Here is a 16,258-nt window from a genome sequence, read left to right as displayed (position 1 = left end):
TATAGGCTTACCATTTTTTCAATTTTTCGGGGAAAATTAATCGGGGCCAAGTTGTTTATTTATGGAGTTACACGGCGTCTGCGCAATCCAGGGGACTGATATATGCGGAGAACGAGCCCTTCCGAGACACTTTATTTTTCGTCGGAAAAATGATATTTTCATGGGCTATAGGCTTACCGTTTTTTCAATTTTTCGAGGAAAATTAATCGGGGCCAAGCTGTTCATTTATCGCGTTAAACGGCGTCTGCGCAATCCAGGGGACTGATATATATGGAGAACGAGCCCTTCCGAGACACTTTATTTTTCGTCGGAAAAATGATATTTTGATGGGCTATAGTTCGCTAGTGGTTTATTTATCGCGTCAAACGCAGATTAACGCGATTTGTGCTTTTCAGAGATTGGATTAGACCTGCATGCGCCTACATTTTGATGGACTATGATTTAATCGACTTACCTTCTTTTTCTTGAAACCCGATCGGCGCGTGTCCATTCCTATATAGCGTAAATTGGCGCCCGAACATGTATTAATATGAGGAGTGAAGAACTGAGTCACTTTAGCGTGCACGAAAGACTGTGATGGCGAAAGGATGCGAGCTGAAGACAGACTCATTAAATTGCTTGACATTCAGATCCGAATGCGTTGTCTATTTTCTCCCACGAGAGGTCGTGGGTGCGACTCCCGCATAAGCTCGAGGGTTCACGGAACGTTGTGGGTTCGAATACCTGAACTCTCGGGCGCTCGTATCTACATACACGCAAAACGAGAATTCGTTTTTCTCGACAACCACTGCACCAAATTTGACAAGATTTGTTGCATTTAAAAGACACTTCAAAGCTAGTGACTGTTCATTTTGAATTGTTGATTTAGGTCGTCAATATTTTGTGAAAAAGTGGCAGAAATCAAATTTTTTTCAGAGAACGATACTATGAAGTTTACAGCTCTGTAACAATTCGGTGAAATGCATCTTATAGTAAATCTAAAGCGGACAACATTCATACTTTAGACATCAATCTAAAAAAATTTTGTAATACGAAATATCTTTTGCATTGGCGTAACATATAAAATGACATACCAATCTGTTCGGGGCCGTTTACAGCACCGCAATATCTGTTCTTGATGCAGAGCGATCAATTTGGAAACTTCGTGCGTCTACCTTTCTTCATGAGCAGCACTCATGCTTTTGAAAATCTTTCTAACAATCCTCAGGCCCGAAATCGAAATTCCGCTTCCGAAGTCAATAGGACGTTCTCTCTCAAATGCAACAAATTTCATTAAGATCTGTCCAGGAATTTCCATAGAAAAACGTTGTAGTGTTGTACATGTATTAAAATAGGCCGCGTCGGAGTTGGGCCCGAGCTAAAGCTCCCTCCTAATAATGCGTGAAACAATTCGTTTTCAGTGAAATGATTCGACCTATATGAGTGGACATTTTAAGGCCGATCCACACGACGGACCAAATTGCTCTTTTGGACCGCGGTCCGCGCATCACGTGATAGGATGTCACCAGTTCGTGCCTACCGCTGTTGGCCCGCGCAACACCGCGGCCCTCGCGGTCCAACAAATCGCCGAGGCTTTTCCCGCTTCAGCTTTGGCGTAGCCAACGAATGTTGTCCGGCAACAGAGTGTCTTCAGCCAAATCCAATCTCGTTTTCAGCTCAGCAAAAGCCAGTCAAGGCAGTCGTTTCATGTCCGCCGTTCCGCCTACACGTGCGTGCAGCAGATATATTTTTTAAACACCGTGTCCTTTTGGAGTGACGAGGAGGTTTTTTATTTTGTATCCCTCGTTGAGCAGTTCCCGGCTGTGTGGGACTCGAGCCGGAATGATAACAATGATAACACTCTGGCAGAGTTTAGCTGGTTGGTCTGCTCTGCCGTCTGCTATGGCGGTCCGCCGTGTGGATGTGCTCTGCGCCGGACCGGACCGCGGCGGGCCGTGACGTCGCATCACGTGACCGAGCGGCCCACGGACTTGGTCCGTCGTGTGCATCGGCCTTTAACGAGCTATAGGCTTACCTTTTTTTTCCTGGTAATCCAATCTGCGCATATGTTTATTTACACAGCATGTGCATGAGCATGGGGAGTGCACAATGCACCACAGCAGCGCTTTGCGGAGAAGTGACTGGACCTGGATGCGCCCACATTCTCCATGGAAAGCCAAACTGGGCTCATCCGTTTATTCACCGCGGAAATCGGCGTCAGCAACTGAATTTGCACGGGGAGCGATTTGAGCGCCGAACCACCGTTTTCCAGTCAGGCGGTTCGACCTGGATGCGCCGGCATTTCAATGGGCCATGAGCTTGCCTTTATTTCTCAGAAGGGCAGTCTGCGCGTATCCGTTTATTCATCGTGTATATCGGCGTGAACACGTAAATTAGCGTAGGGTGTGATGTATGCACCGAGCCAACGGTGCGTGAGGCTTTTTTGTATTGTGTAAGGGCAGTTTACTACCACAGCTGAAATATTTTTTTTTCTCTTTAGTGTCCGTTGAAGGACGCCGAGTGCTTTGACGGTGGTCCGTGGGAAGGTAATTTGAGAGAGAGCGAGAGAGAGGAGAAATGAAAAGCAGGGAGGTTAACCAGACTGGGTCCAGTTTGCTACCCTACACGTGGGGAGAGGAGTCAAAGAGAGAGAGAGAGATGACATGAGTCTATAGCGCACTTTCACATGCACTATGCTTGGTGCAGCATGTCTGCAGTCGGGCACTGAAGCCTGTTGCCGTCAGGTGCAGAAGAAGCGCTCGAATGGCTTTCTGGGCTGATGAACTGTGAGGCCAGGCTGATCAATCTGGGGCAAAAAGAAACACGCATGAGAGGAAGTGAAGTCAAGCAACGCCATTTTGATGGTGGTTCTCATTTATTATTGGTTTGGTGCTTATGCCATAGGCCGCAGCCACAAGGAAATTTGCGCTGTACTTGAGAAATTCGTCGAACCTTCTGGTCTACAGGTGACGTTGCTACCGGTGCTTCTACGCACCGCTCACTTTTCGCGCACTATTTTAGTTATTGCATTCTTTTTCGCGATTGTATTACAATCAGGCTTTTTTCTCCGGTGCTGTATTTCTTCCATCATTTTTTTTCTTTCTGTTCGGAACTTCCTTAACCATTCACAAGTAAAATCAGAATTCGCTTTTCTCGGCAACCACTGCACCAAATCTGACGAGGTTTGTTGCATTTAAAAGAAAAACTTATAATCTACTGACTGTTTCTTTCGAATTTGTTGTTTAGGTCGCTAATTCCTTATTAAAACTGAGCAAAAATAGAAAATTTTCAGGAAACGATACTATCGAGTTTACAACTCTGTAAATCAGCAACAAAAAATCATAATACAATTCTGTGAATTGAATATAATAGTACATCTAAAGCGGACAAAATTGATATGTTACGCATGAATATTAAATAATTCAGCAATATGAAAATACAGCTTTTGCAGACCCCTTGTACACAACGTAATGAATTCACATAACTTATAAATTGACATATCGAATTTGTCCGCTTTGAATTATCTAATGGAGGCCGTTTACAGAACCGCGATATCTGTTCTTGATGCCGAGCAATTAACTTGTAAACTTCGTGCTTCTATTATTTTCAAACTTCCGAATTTTTGAAAATCTTTAAAATTGTTCAGGCCCTAAATACAAATTACGCTTCCAACAGTCACAAGAATTTAGCTTTCTCTCTCAAATGCAAATAATTTCATTAAAATCGGTCCAAGGGTCATCTCAGAAAAACGTTTTTGCGTTTTACGTGTATTTGAATGGGCCGCGTCGGAGTTGGGGCCGAGCTACAGCTTCCTCTTGAGGGAAGCTTTAGCTTGATCCAGCGTTGGATCAGCGTTGGTAGCTTGCCCCAGGGTTGGTTGCATCTGACTTACAGGAACGAATCTCGAAGGCAATGGTCTGGCTGGTCCTATGCGCTGGAAGTGACTGCGAAGCCAGAAACACCTCGGCAACAGTTATTGAATTTCTAACGCACTACATCGCTTGAAATGAACCATTTGCAGAGTCGCGAAGCCGTTTTAAGCCAGAAGGACGAAGCTTAGGCAAATCAATGTACCACCTTACATTCCCTTGCTGGATGAACCGCCGTACTTGTACCCACGCTCCCGCGAACACCAGCACCGCAGCTCCATCCAGTGACTTTTGTATTTCTCTGTAGTAGTTTTTGTATCAGAAGCTCTACGAACCCACCATTTCTACAGGCACGAGTCTTACTTCTATACTAGCTGGCAAGCTGGTGGCTACGGCAAGATGCAGGCTTAATACACGGCCTTACTCCGTGATAGCGGATGGGCGGGCGTCTTAGGGAAACGATTAGGCGTATCTAACGACGCTTCATTTTTTTTTCTTTCTTTCGGGATAGCGCCTGCAGAAGGGGACAGACACACCGCTGTGAGGCGAGTAATCGCTGGCACAATTGATACGCAGGCGCGCTACGGTGTAATTTCGGGAGGCGTGTTTTTTTTTTTTTTCGCCCACAGAAGCCATGGCGCTCGAATCTGATCGTGTAATTGCGACCAGCGGCGCCCTAATAGCTGCAATAAGCGGGCCGTTACACCGCCACCACATCGGTTCGCTGTCCCGCTAAGCCTTACATATACGTTGATGCGATAATCTCACCTCTCCAACGGCGTGTCAAGTACGAAAGGCGTTTGATCTGCCACGACGAGTACGTTTCACGTAAATCGTTCCCGCGAAGGCTATAACTAACCCTTCTTGCCAAAAATTCTAAAGCAAACTCTTCCTTTCTCTCGCTACTGCCGCAGGTCGTTTTTCTTTTCCTTCATTCCTTTCTTTCTTTCATTCTGCTATACCAAAATTATCTTCCAGACCAAACGTAGTACTATTTATTCATTATTTTGGCGTTCTGCTTGCACTACGCACATGACCCCAGTTAGTGTTCTTTTTTCTTTTGTTCGCTGGCCTTTACGTACGTGTCATGCAGGGGTATATTATTGGCTGTGACGTAGCGTTGCTTAGCTCGAGGTGGCAGGTTCAACCCCCGCTGCGGCGACCACAGCTGCATTTAGATGAGGGCTAAAGAGAGAGAAAAAAAAAAGAACGCCTCGTGTACCTACAGGTTTTGGTGCGCATCAAAGAAGCGAAGGCGACAGGCAAGGTTAATTCTGTGTCCACCACTAAAGCGTGCCTCATATTCATGCCGTGGTTCTGGCACGTATAAATTTTCGTTTTTCCGTTGGTCAGTCGCTGCTTCCCAAAGTTCTGAAACGTTATGTTGCGACGAAAGAATGATTATTCCTCCCCTTCCCTGCCTGTCGCCACGTTGGCTACCCCAACAGTCTAATTTATTACGTACTGGTTGAAAGGTTTACCGGCGTATCACCTCATCGCATGGCTATCCATCATAATTACGCGCCACAAGCTTTCAGAGAAAACAGCGGCTCCTTTCACGCCCGATTAAATCGGCAGGGTATTTCCTTTTGGGTGTTTTGTTGCATTAATTATAGGAGGAAAAGTAACTATCATTATGTACGACCTATCTATCATTGTTGTGATGGTTATAAATATTATCGCACCTTCGCCCGATGGCTGAATCATTGATAACGGCAGCACCACGGGTTTTTGTACGCCGAGCATTGCCCACGTGACCGCGCATTACGGCCTTCTGCATCGATCCCGTTCTGGTTACACCATCTCCGGAATCAACTCACTTTACTTTTTGACAGCCTCTGGTATCGGCCTTTAATTTTTCAGTCTCCGGGATCGGCCAACTTTTGCACATCGTCTGGGATAAACCCACTTTACCTTTGCACGGTTTTCAGGACAGGTCCACTTTACTTTTGCGCAGCCTCTCGGTTAGACACACTTTGCTTTTGCACAGTTCCCGGGATCGGCCCACTTGAACTGTACCCAGTGTCCAGAATCAGCCAACTTTTGTACAGCCTCTGGGATTAGCCTATTTTATCTTTGTACAACCTTCAGCACCGGCCCACTTTTTCACAGCTTCTAAATTTACTTCGCATCAACCGTAAGATGACGAAAGATAACTAGGAAGAGCATATAGAATATCTTAGCCAAGGTAAAAAAATAGAACATGGGAAGTCTAAAGTGTTCATACCCCTGTAAGTGTTACGTGAAATTCGTCCAAAATATATATGTGATACTGAGAAGTTTAAAGCAAACGGCGGTATACTCCTCACATCTCAATGAAAGTATGAGCAATATTTCATCCAGATCAGAGTATCGGAAGTACCGAAAGCAGGACTGGCAAACTGAAATAGTTACCAAAAGAATAGCATCGCTAGAAAAACGGATTTCACGGTTTAAAACCAAGACGTAGCGCTCGGAAAACGCGACCAAGGACACGCTTTTCCTTTATTATTTCTTGCTGCTTTACCGCTCGGGCAACCATTGTTACTTCGAAATTGCAGCTTGGCTAAACTCCTCGTGCGACCTACCATGGCAGGCGGCCGCATTGTGCCGACCGCGGGACGCTAGAAAATAGCGCACTTCGTGGCTCTTGATAGCCACCTTGTGCTCTTAAAACGCGATTTTAACCCATTTCAAGTTTAATTTCAGCTTTTATTTATAACAGATCATTATTTTTATAAGCTTATATACGCTCTTTATAAACTTTAACTTGTGAAAAAAAAAGTACGATGTTTACGAATCCGTCACTGTGCAACAATAAACATGTCCCAGTTCTGTACACTGCATCCTTTACAACATCCAAAGCGGACGAAGTTGACGTATTTATTTATATCTTACGTAAATTTGTTACAGTCTGTTTGAGGGTTTTGCAAAAGTCCCTTTCACATAGAAGCGGCGTGTCTAAGAGCCATGTATATTACGTCACGTTTGTCCGCTTTAGGTGCACTATTTGATGCGATTTACAAAATTGTAATATGATTTTTCATGGCTCAGTTACAAAGTTATATAAACACCATTATGAATATTTGTGATTTCTAAGAATATTCATTTAAGTATATCCACGGCCTGAATCACAAATCCGTTTCCTTTAAATGCAACAAACCTCATTACATTTGGTGCAGTGGTTGCCGAGAAAAAAAAAAGAAAGCTATCCTTTCCCATGTATTCCATGGGAGAATCAGAGTTAATACTTTCTCTTCATGGCGTTAATCACGCGAACTGACGATTGCGATAACGCCTTTTCTTTCCCTCTTTTTTTTTTTTTTTTTTTTTTGAGGTGACTACATTTCTTTGGTTATTTCGCACGTTTTCGTGGAGGCTGGTGGTTGAACATTCACCGCCTACATAGATCTGCTGACGGAAAATGTGTGTGCCTTCACGTAACCGAGTTGCTTCGCGAGGCCTTTGACGCATCTGAAGGTTTAGAGGCTGTGGTGGAGCGCTCGGGAAGGAAAGCTCTACCCCTTCACCCTCTCCCGGTGTGGCGACTTCGGGAGAGGGTTCCCGTGGCGAGAGAGAACGGTAGGCGCCGGCGCACCCCCGTAGGAGACAGCGCACATCCATATGGCACGAATCTTGCTACGCAATCGAAACGGCGTTTAATGAATTAACACATGCATCCTTGATGGGGAACCGAGCCGCCCACGCCGCAGCCCGAGAACACGTACACCGGGCCCCAACCGCGCGGGGACGACATCCTCTTCGCGACATCGGAGAGAGAATACCAACCAATTATGCACACGGTCATCCTAGAGCATTACCAGAAGGAACGGCACTACTGCCCAAGACCACACAGAATACTAACAAGGGAACAAGCAGTAATATGGAGAATATTACTCAAAGGTACATACATTCACGGCACTCTGTCGTACGCAGTGTATCCGGGGATGTATGACATATCGAAGAGAGTTCAAATACTGCATAGGCAAGCTCAGCACTCTCTACCACACGGTACGGGAGTGCACAAACAATGCGAAGACACCTCAACTACAGCAACCATAAGGAGACCAGTGGGACGCTCTGCTGACGAGTCAGGACCTGAGGACCAGCTTCGGGTGGTGGACAGTGTCATGGTTTCCTGTAACAAGGAGGCCACACATCTAGGGCAACACGAGCCTGGTCATTACAAAAGTTGGAGGACGCTAATGCTTCGCCTATAAAAGTGGAACGCGATAGCATACAATGACGCCCTGACTGTTTCTTACGTTTCCCGGCGACTGCCACTTATGTAACCGTAATGTTTACTGGGAAATGCTGGCGTCGAACGCTATGCACGAAGGCGAGATTTCTGGTAGAAACGCGACGACTTAAATTATGGGGTTTAACGTGCCAAAACCACTTTCTGATTATGAGGCACGCCGTAGTGGAGGACTCCGGAAATTTCGACCACCTGGGGTTCTTTAACATGCACCTAAATCTAAGTACACGGGTGTTTTCGCATTTCGCCCCCATCGAAATGCGGCCGCCGTGGCCGGGATTCGATCCCGCGACCTCGTGCTCAACAGCCCAACACCATAGCCACTGAGCAACCACGGCGGGTAAAAAAAAGAAAGAAAGAAAAAAAAAACGCGACGACTTGCGTGGGCCGATCCCGGAGGCGGTGCGCAGTCGCGCCAAAGAAGCTATATCATTTTCACGTTTGTTATTGTTTCGCACCTTTAATATTTAAATCTGGGAAGATCTAACATAAAAGGCATGCGCTGTTGGTATTTTGTTTCATGGGATTTGTTTGTGCGCTGTCACTCTCAAAATTCCGAGGAATAACTTGTTCAAGAATGTAAGACAACGTATGAGCAACCTTAGTGATAGTATGGTGTGGCAAAATAACCTAGGTAAACGTACTCCTTCACACTCTAGAGGCTGACTTGCGACCTTGAATTCTTGTTTCCTTGCCCGGTTACTTATAATTAACTTTGCCTTATGCATATTAACCTTCAACGCCACTCATACACTCTCCCTGTTAATGTCCTCAATCATTTGTTGTAACTCGTCCGCAGTGTTGCTGAATAGAACAATGTCATCGGCAAACCGAAGGTTGATGAGGTATTCGCCGTCGATCCTTACTGTTAAACCTTCCCAGTTTAATAGCTTGAATACTTCTTCCAAAAACGCAGTGAATAGCATTGGAGATATTGTGTCTCCTTGCCTGACCCCTTTATTTATAGGTATCTTCCTTCTTCTGTAGAATTAGGGCGGCTGTGGAATCTCTTTAGATATTTTCCAGGGTATTTACGTAAGCGGTCTGTACTCCTTGATTACGCAAAGCCTCTACGACTGCTGGTATCTCTACTGAATCAAGTGCTATTTCGTAATCTATGAAAGCCATATAGAGAGGCTTATTGTACTCTGCGGATGCACTAATTTATATCATACTTGAATTTGTTACAACGTTTACAAGTGCTTTGCAGAAGTCCCACTCAGATATTAGTGGTATATTGAGGACCACGTACAATACCTCAACTTGGCCTGTCAGATGGAATTTACAGAATTGTGACATAATTTCTAATTCCGGAGTTACAAAGTTCTAAAATTCATAGTTTCGTTTTCTGAAAATTAGCGATTTTCAACGATGTTGTTAAAAAAACATTCACAGCCAAAATAAAGAATCCGTTCCCAACAACCACCAGATTTTAACTTTCTCCTTTTAAATGCAACAAAATCTGATTAAACTTTACATTTGGTACAGTGGCTGCCGAGGAAAACTTCTCCTGTCCCACATATTTAGATAGAAGCTTCCTGTTTAACGCAGCTTCTGGACGCGCAAGTACCCCAAGATGGCGGCCACGATGACGTCAAAGCGAACCATCTAAACAAGTGATAATTGCATATGCGACCTCCACAGGGCCGGCAACTGTCAGGATCAGCGGGTTGAGCTGTAGGTTGAGCGGCCGTCGTTGCAGCTTTCTTGTAGCTCACGTGACCTACGTCACGTTGCATATTGCTCGTAGCTTTTCTTTTCTTTTCTTTCTCTATTCGTTTAAAAAACGAGTTCAAGTCAACAGTGACGCCTAGCGCCTGAAGACGATGATTTCAAGTAATGCGTACGCGCAGCTTAATATTATTTAATCCGACATATGGGTACGTGTCAGACTTGCTTCACCTATTGAGGAATTTTCGCTCCGCTTACGAAAACTTGAAAGTGCATTTATAGGGCTTCTGTGAAAAACGATAAATGAAAATAAAACCTGTTGGTGCATAGTTGCCACAGGTAAATACAAAAATTCATGAAGTGTCAGCGAGAATTTTCGTCGACGTGCTCCTAAATTCAGGGAATGCAGCGGACAACGCTGTTGCCGAGAATGGGAATCGAACCCACATCTCTCGATTTACGCGTGCGGTGCGTAATCACTAAAGGGACACTTAAGAAAAACACTAAATAGCTGTAACTGATAACACATTCTTTCAAATATCTGTTTTCGTTAACTTCGTGGTAATACGGCGATTACTAGAACTCTCCAGTGTACACTTCCTTACCGTGGCTGCTGGGTACTCCTATACACCGTCTCGCCGACTGCAGTCTGTATTCCAATACTCGCCGTAGACGGCAAAGTAGAAAAATAAGTGGACAGCGGGCATCTAAGCCTCGCTCCAATTCTGGCGAAGCCGTCCAAAAAACGACAACTCCGCGAAGACACCGTCCAAGTCAGAAACGATGCCGGCGACCCTACTGTCCAACCAAGATGGCAGCTGAGCCGGCAGCTTGAAAGCTCGACGGGAAAGATCATCTGCGCACAAGAAAAAAAAAAAAAAAACGCAGTCAGGCTTTCCCGCGCGCTTAATGTAAGTTGCGCTTTGTTGTTCATAGGAATACGCAAATACGAAGATAACGTGCGCTTCTCTTAGCTTTTGCCTGTCGCCGCGAAGTGGCGTCCGTTGCAGAAGCGTCATCCGTGCGTCTTGCAGACGGTCCCAGGCGCGTTCCGTTACAATTGGGCTCGAATCTGTCTCGTTTGTCTCCTTAGCTGTCCACGTAGAGTCTCCGATGCTGGCCAGAACTGGGACCCGTAGCTCACTCTTCAAAAAAGAAAAAGAAAACGAGAAAGAAACAAAAATTAATTACTTGACCAATCATCGGTGTACCAGCACAGTATGCCCGATGACATAACCATTAGGCCACTATGCCACGGGGGCTTCCATCATGCTAACGTCAACTATAGCTGCTTCAGATGATGGCTCCGTCTATAGCACATTGCGCACAGCTTCCTTTATGCTAAAGACGATGGATCGATAGGGTAAATTTATAGCACTTCATTAACCATTTCACGAAGACTTCACTTCACACGGATTTCAGTATGTGCGTAGGATCCGCATACATATATGTATTTTTTAATTGCTTCGACGACTGTTGACTTCACCAGTGGATTAACACTCCCAAACGATTGGTGTCGCAATTTGCAGCGGATAAATGAATCAATACAATTCAGTGCGCCCCTGTGGCGGTGAATATATAGTGGCGGTGAAGGAAGCAGAAGAACTGGGAATGACGAAACCAGCATTTTAGTGGGCGAACCCGTGCCCTCAAAAAACAGGCTATACATACGCTCAAAGAACGGCGATAGCGGCGAACATAGTCGGGCAATCGTCGAAAATCTGATCTGCAGATCAAGCGCGTCGGCTTTTATATTTACGAGTCATCGAAGGTTCCAGAGTAATCGCTGGTGTCCGCGTGTCTTCCATAAAGTTCTACACAACTCGAGTCGCACATGTAATTAGATTGCACAAACTTCGGCGACAACAGAACCACCGACAACGTTCGAGAAACTTACGATACATGCGGGCGCGTCCCGCGCTGAGCGATAACATTTGTGAGGCAGTGAGAAGCGCTCGACCGAAAAAGACGAACCACTACACGTGTCAATATCAGTTTCGTTATCTAAATACAACTTCCAAATATCAAAATATCTTCAGCGACATTTAGATACTTTAAAGGTATGTTTGATATACTGAGGCAATTTATTTTTACCCGCCTCGGTGGCTTAGCGGCTATGGTCTTGCGCTGCTAAGCACGGAGGTCGCGGGATCAAATCCCGACCGCGGCGGCCGCATTTCGATGGCGGCGCAATGCAGTAACGCCCGTGGCCCGTGCATTGGCGGCGCGCTAAACGTCATCTGGTGTTCAAAATTAATCAAGAGACCCCCACTACGGCGTGCCTCATTGAGAAATCGTGGTTTTCGCACGTAAAACGCCATAATCCAATTCAATTCAGGCAATCACTCTGCCCTGTTATGCTCCCACAGGGGTCCAGCGGTCATATTTCGATTATAAGTTGTACTAGTCGTTGTCAAACGACAATATTATGACGGTAAATGATCATGATCGAAAGCCACAAGAAGGCGTACGATGGGAGAAGTGCTAGGTTTAAACAAATCCATGCACTACCCATTGTTGGTGTTTGATCACAACAAACTGGCGGCACGCACACTAACTATAGTGTTTTATTTCAACTTGCAAAAGGTTGCCGTTGAAACCATATGGTGTGCTCATCGCGCCTTTCAAGTGAATGATCTTTTGGGCGAACAATCCGCCAATTCAGAGTGACGTCATCGCTCCGTTGGTTGACGCGGATGCACACAGATGTCGCGTCTTTGCGGTCGGATCGGTGACGTCAGAAGAAATTAGTAACCTGGGAGGGAACATTCGCAGAAAAGAAGCGAGAAGCGGATCGAGGCGGGAGACAAATGACGCTGGAGAAACGTCAGTCAGGTGCATGCAGCTGCGTCGACAACGTGCCCTATATGTGACTTCGAGTGAAGAGGAACGCTGTACGGTCATCACCCAGAGGCAGCGTCAAGCGCAGGCGAATTCTTTCGTATTTTTAAGAGTATTATGTCATGACATTTTACTTCATTTTTTTTTCGCTTTTGTTTTCCTCGAAACCCTAGATAAAATACCAGGAAGCCTCTCAGCGCCCCAAACAATTTACTAGAATAGTTTTTCTGAGAACTGCCTTTGGTTTCGTTTTCCAGGAGGTGTATGGGGCTCGATGTCATGACGCAGAAGGAGGTCGCGTGGGAGCAGAAGATCGCGATGCTTCGGCGAGTCATTTGCTACCCTTTGTGCTGACCGACTGCATGGACTCAATAGACGTTCGACTCAACGCTTTTGGTAGAGCGGTCATGATGTGAGGGAACGTGTTGGTTGTGCTTAGTGCCACGTGACCGCCACCACTGCTTTCCGCTACGTAACCAGCCTTCCACATCACGTGCGAAGCCGCGCTGCGCTTGGCGCGCGTTTTGAATCGGTGCCGCATGAGTCGCAGTAATTGTTTGTTCTGGCTCTTGAGGAACTTATAAGCTCCATGCAGACTGTAAGTGTTGGATCGACAGCTATAGCCATTGGAAGTAAAAAAAATATACAGAAATAATCTAAGTCGACTGAATATGTTATAAGTGATGCTTGTACTGTTTTGTATCGTGCTGAGCTTGCTAATATAGTCCTTTCTTTATTTTTTCTTTTCTTTTAAGCGTGATACTTTTAACCGGCTGTCGCACGGCTGCATCTCGCAGCCTTGTTCGCGCACGTCGGGGAGACGTGCGGCTGTATGAAACGCATTTGTCGCGTATAGTAGTAATACACAACGCGCTACGCCAGGCGCCTCTATTGGGCCGCTGATATGGGCCGATCCCGAAAGTTATGCACTCCATGGATATAAACGGGGCCGACCTCGGCGGTGGTGCTAGGTCACATATCATCATCATCATCATCACCATCATCATCAGCAGCAGCAGCAGCAGCAGCCTGGTTACGCCCACTGCAGGGCAAATGCATCTCCCATACCTCTCCAAACACCCCGGTGATGTACTAATTGTGGCCATGTCGTCCCTGCAAACTTCTTAATCTCATCCGGCCACCTAACTTATTGCCGCCCCCTGCTACGCTTCACTTCCCTTGGAATCCAGTCCGTAACCCTTAATGACCATCGGTTATCTTCCCTCCTCATTACATGTCCTGCCCATGCCCATTTCTTTTTTGTTGATTTCAACTAATATGTCACATATAGCGACTGGAAACGTCTAGCTCCTCCGGGGAAAGGACGGTAGACGCTGTGACGCGCTCTCACAAATTCATACAGCTTCTCAAAGCAAAAGCTCTTGAGAGTGAAAAAAAATTATGGGGTTTTACGTGCCAAAACCACTTTCTGATTATGAGGCACGCCGTATAGTGGGGGACACAGAAAATTTGGACCGCCTGGGGTTCTTTAACGCGCACGTGAATCTAAGTACACGGGTATTTTCGCATTTCGCCACCCATCAAAATGCGGCCGCCATGGCCGGGATTCGATCTCGCGACGGTGTGGTTAGAAGCCCAACACCACAGCCACTAAGCAACCACGGCGGGTCTGCGAGTGAAAGAGCGGTGAGTAGCCGCTATTCTCCCGTTCCATGCACACGTCATGCAGCCTAAAGAAATTACGTCCCTTAGACCACGGAATTAATTTTTCACTATCTTATTCGCGCTTTACAGTTGTTGCGAGTGTTGCAGGAACGTTCGGATAACCTTCACGAAGGTACCCGAAGGAACTACACGGACGTTGCGCAAGCTTTAGTTAGTTCGTCGGCGCGACTTTTGAGGGGATACGTTGGGAGCCGCGCAATCAGCTACCGCTGTGAAACAAAGAAACGATCTGGTGTGGGCGAGACGCCTTGCAGAGGGTGGCTTTTAAGACGGTTACAAGTTGAGGTACAAGTTACAAGACGGTTACAAGCTGATAACCGATGGTCATTAAGGGTTACGGACTGGATTCCAAGGGAAGGGAAGCGTATAGCAGGGCGCGGCAGAAAGTTAGGTGGGCGGATGAGATGAACAAGTTGGCAGGGACAACATGGCCACAACTAGCACATGAGCGGGGTAGTTGGAGAAGTATGGGAGAGGCCTTTGCCCTGCAGTGGGCGTAGCCGGGCTGATGATGATGACAAGTTGAGTATAACGAGCGTTTCGCCACTTCGATCCTTCCCACGCAGCGGAGACGGTGGGATTCGATTCGCAATCGCCGTCGCGTTCGCCGGCAGAGGTTGCGGACAGGCATGTCAGGCTGATTAGCGAAGCCTACGTGCACGGGAGCCGCGCTGGGAAGCGCGCGCGCGCGCGTGATAAGATAAGCACACGCGCGAGACGGTGCAGTCAGGAAGCCACGTTGGCGTTTATCGCGGAGCTCTTTTGTTTTTGCTGCTTCGCCGCTGGACTTCGATGTTCGCCCTCCCGCTTCACCCCGCAATCTCGGGAAGCGACCGGGAAGGCGCCGTGTCGTATATACCTGTGGTTCGGCGTAAGATATGCGCGCCGCTGATACCGCCGCTGATATCGTTGGCGTGGCTCGGAGGCGGGACGGGACGGTACAGGCGCTGCTGAAAACACGTGACTAAGTTGCCCAGTTTGCGTCAGCGTTGAGTCCCGGCGAGACTTGTGGCCGACCGAGGGAAGTGAGCTGCTGCGGCGAAACACTCACAGTCGTACATCCGGACGAGAAAAAAAAAAAAGGAACAATCGGCGAACTTCATCGTGGATTCGTACTGCCTGCTCAGATCTGCGACAGCCACAGGCTCGACGCACAAGCGACCATCACCCTTTTAATTACGAACGCCGTCTTAGCGACCATGGAGAAAGAATAGAACTGTAGAAGGGAGGGTCGCGCATCAAGCCGAACGAATCGACCGAGCACGTAACCGTCACGTGAGAGCGCGCGGTAGCTTCTAGCGCTCCCACTCTGCAGGCAGAGTACGCATCGATTGAAAACTACCGGGAACCAGACATTCTCGGCCGATAAGCCACTGGGAGAAGTCACGTGTTGGGCCGATACTGCTAGGCAGAAAGCCAAGGCAATGGCTTCACGCGGAGTTGGCTTGCCAAGGCTGCAGGTGCGTGAGGCAACGCTCCTTCCTAATTAAGTTCCTTCCTCGATGTTTGCGACACACACCATAGTTTCCTATTAAAATCACCAGGGGGGAACTTTGGCGCTGCGATCGTTCGGGTACCATGGTAACGACGGGTATAGTACGCGGATATGTCTAATCGTGCTGCTGGCTTCTGGCATTCTTGCGACATTGATTGCTTATCATACGCTGTGCTTTTCAAAACACATTTTCGAGCGATTGATATTATCTAAACGATAGGCAGTAATAGGTGCGTAATTATTGCAAATCATTGCATTTATAGCACAATATTTTCTGCAGAATTAATTATTTGCGAAGTCACAAGGCCATTCCAAGCGAGAAGCACGAACTTTAGGCAGATGCATGTACTATGGACAGCACTGTGTAAGGGAGTTGTCCCTTATAATTATTTTTGATCCCGCCTTCTGACAGGACAAAATATACGTATGTACATTACCGCGAAGAGCAATGCTCGACAAAATACATAAGCAGAACTGGAG

At 46.7% G+C, this 16,258-nt stretch overlaps 1 long non-coding RNA gene across 1 annotated transcript in view; it reads right to left on the bottom strand.

Annotated features, from left to right (window-relative positions):
* Positions 1-2,089: 2,089 nt before the first annotated feature.
* LOC129383785 (uncharacterized) overlaps positions 2,090-16,258 on the bottom strand; it is a 35,691-nt gene continuing 21,522 nt past the window's right edge. Inside the window, exons 2-3 of the long non-coding RNA XR_008611663.1 lie at positions 10,362-10,901; positions 2,090-2,785 (exon numbers count right to left, since the gene is read on the bottom strand). This is a non-coding gene — a long non-coding RNA (uncharacterized lncRNA). The remainder of the gene's footprint in view (positions 2,786-10,361; positions 10,902-16,258) is intronic.

The sequence above is a fragment of the Dermacentor andersoni genome, chromosome 9 (genome assembly GCF_023375885.2).
Source record: "Dermacentor andersoni chromosome 9, qqDerAnde1_hic_scaffold, whole genome shotgun sequence".
Lineage (NCBI taxonomy): Eukaryota > Metazoa > Arthropoda > Arachnida > Ixodida > Ixodidae > Dermacentor > Dermacentor andersoni.
The sequence above is the reverse complement of the archived record's forward strand: the minus strand, read 5'-3'. Positions and strand labels throughout refer to the sequence as shown.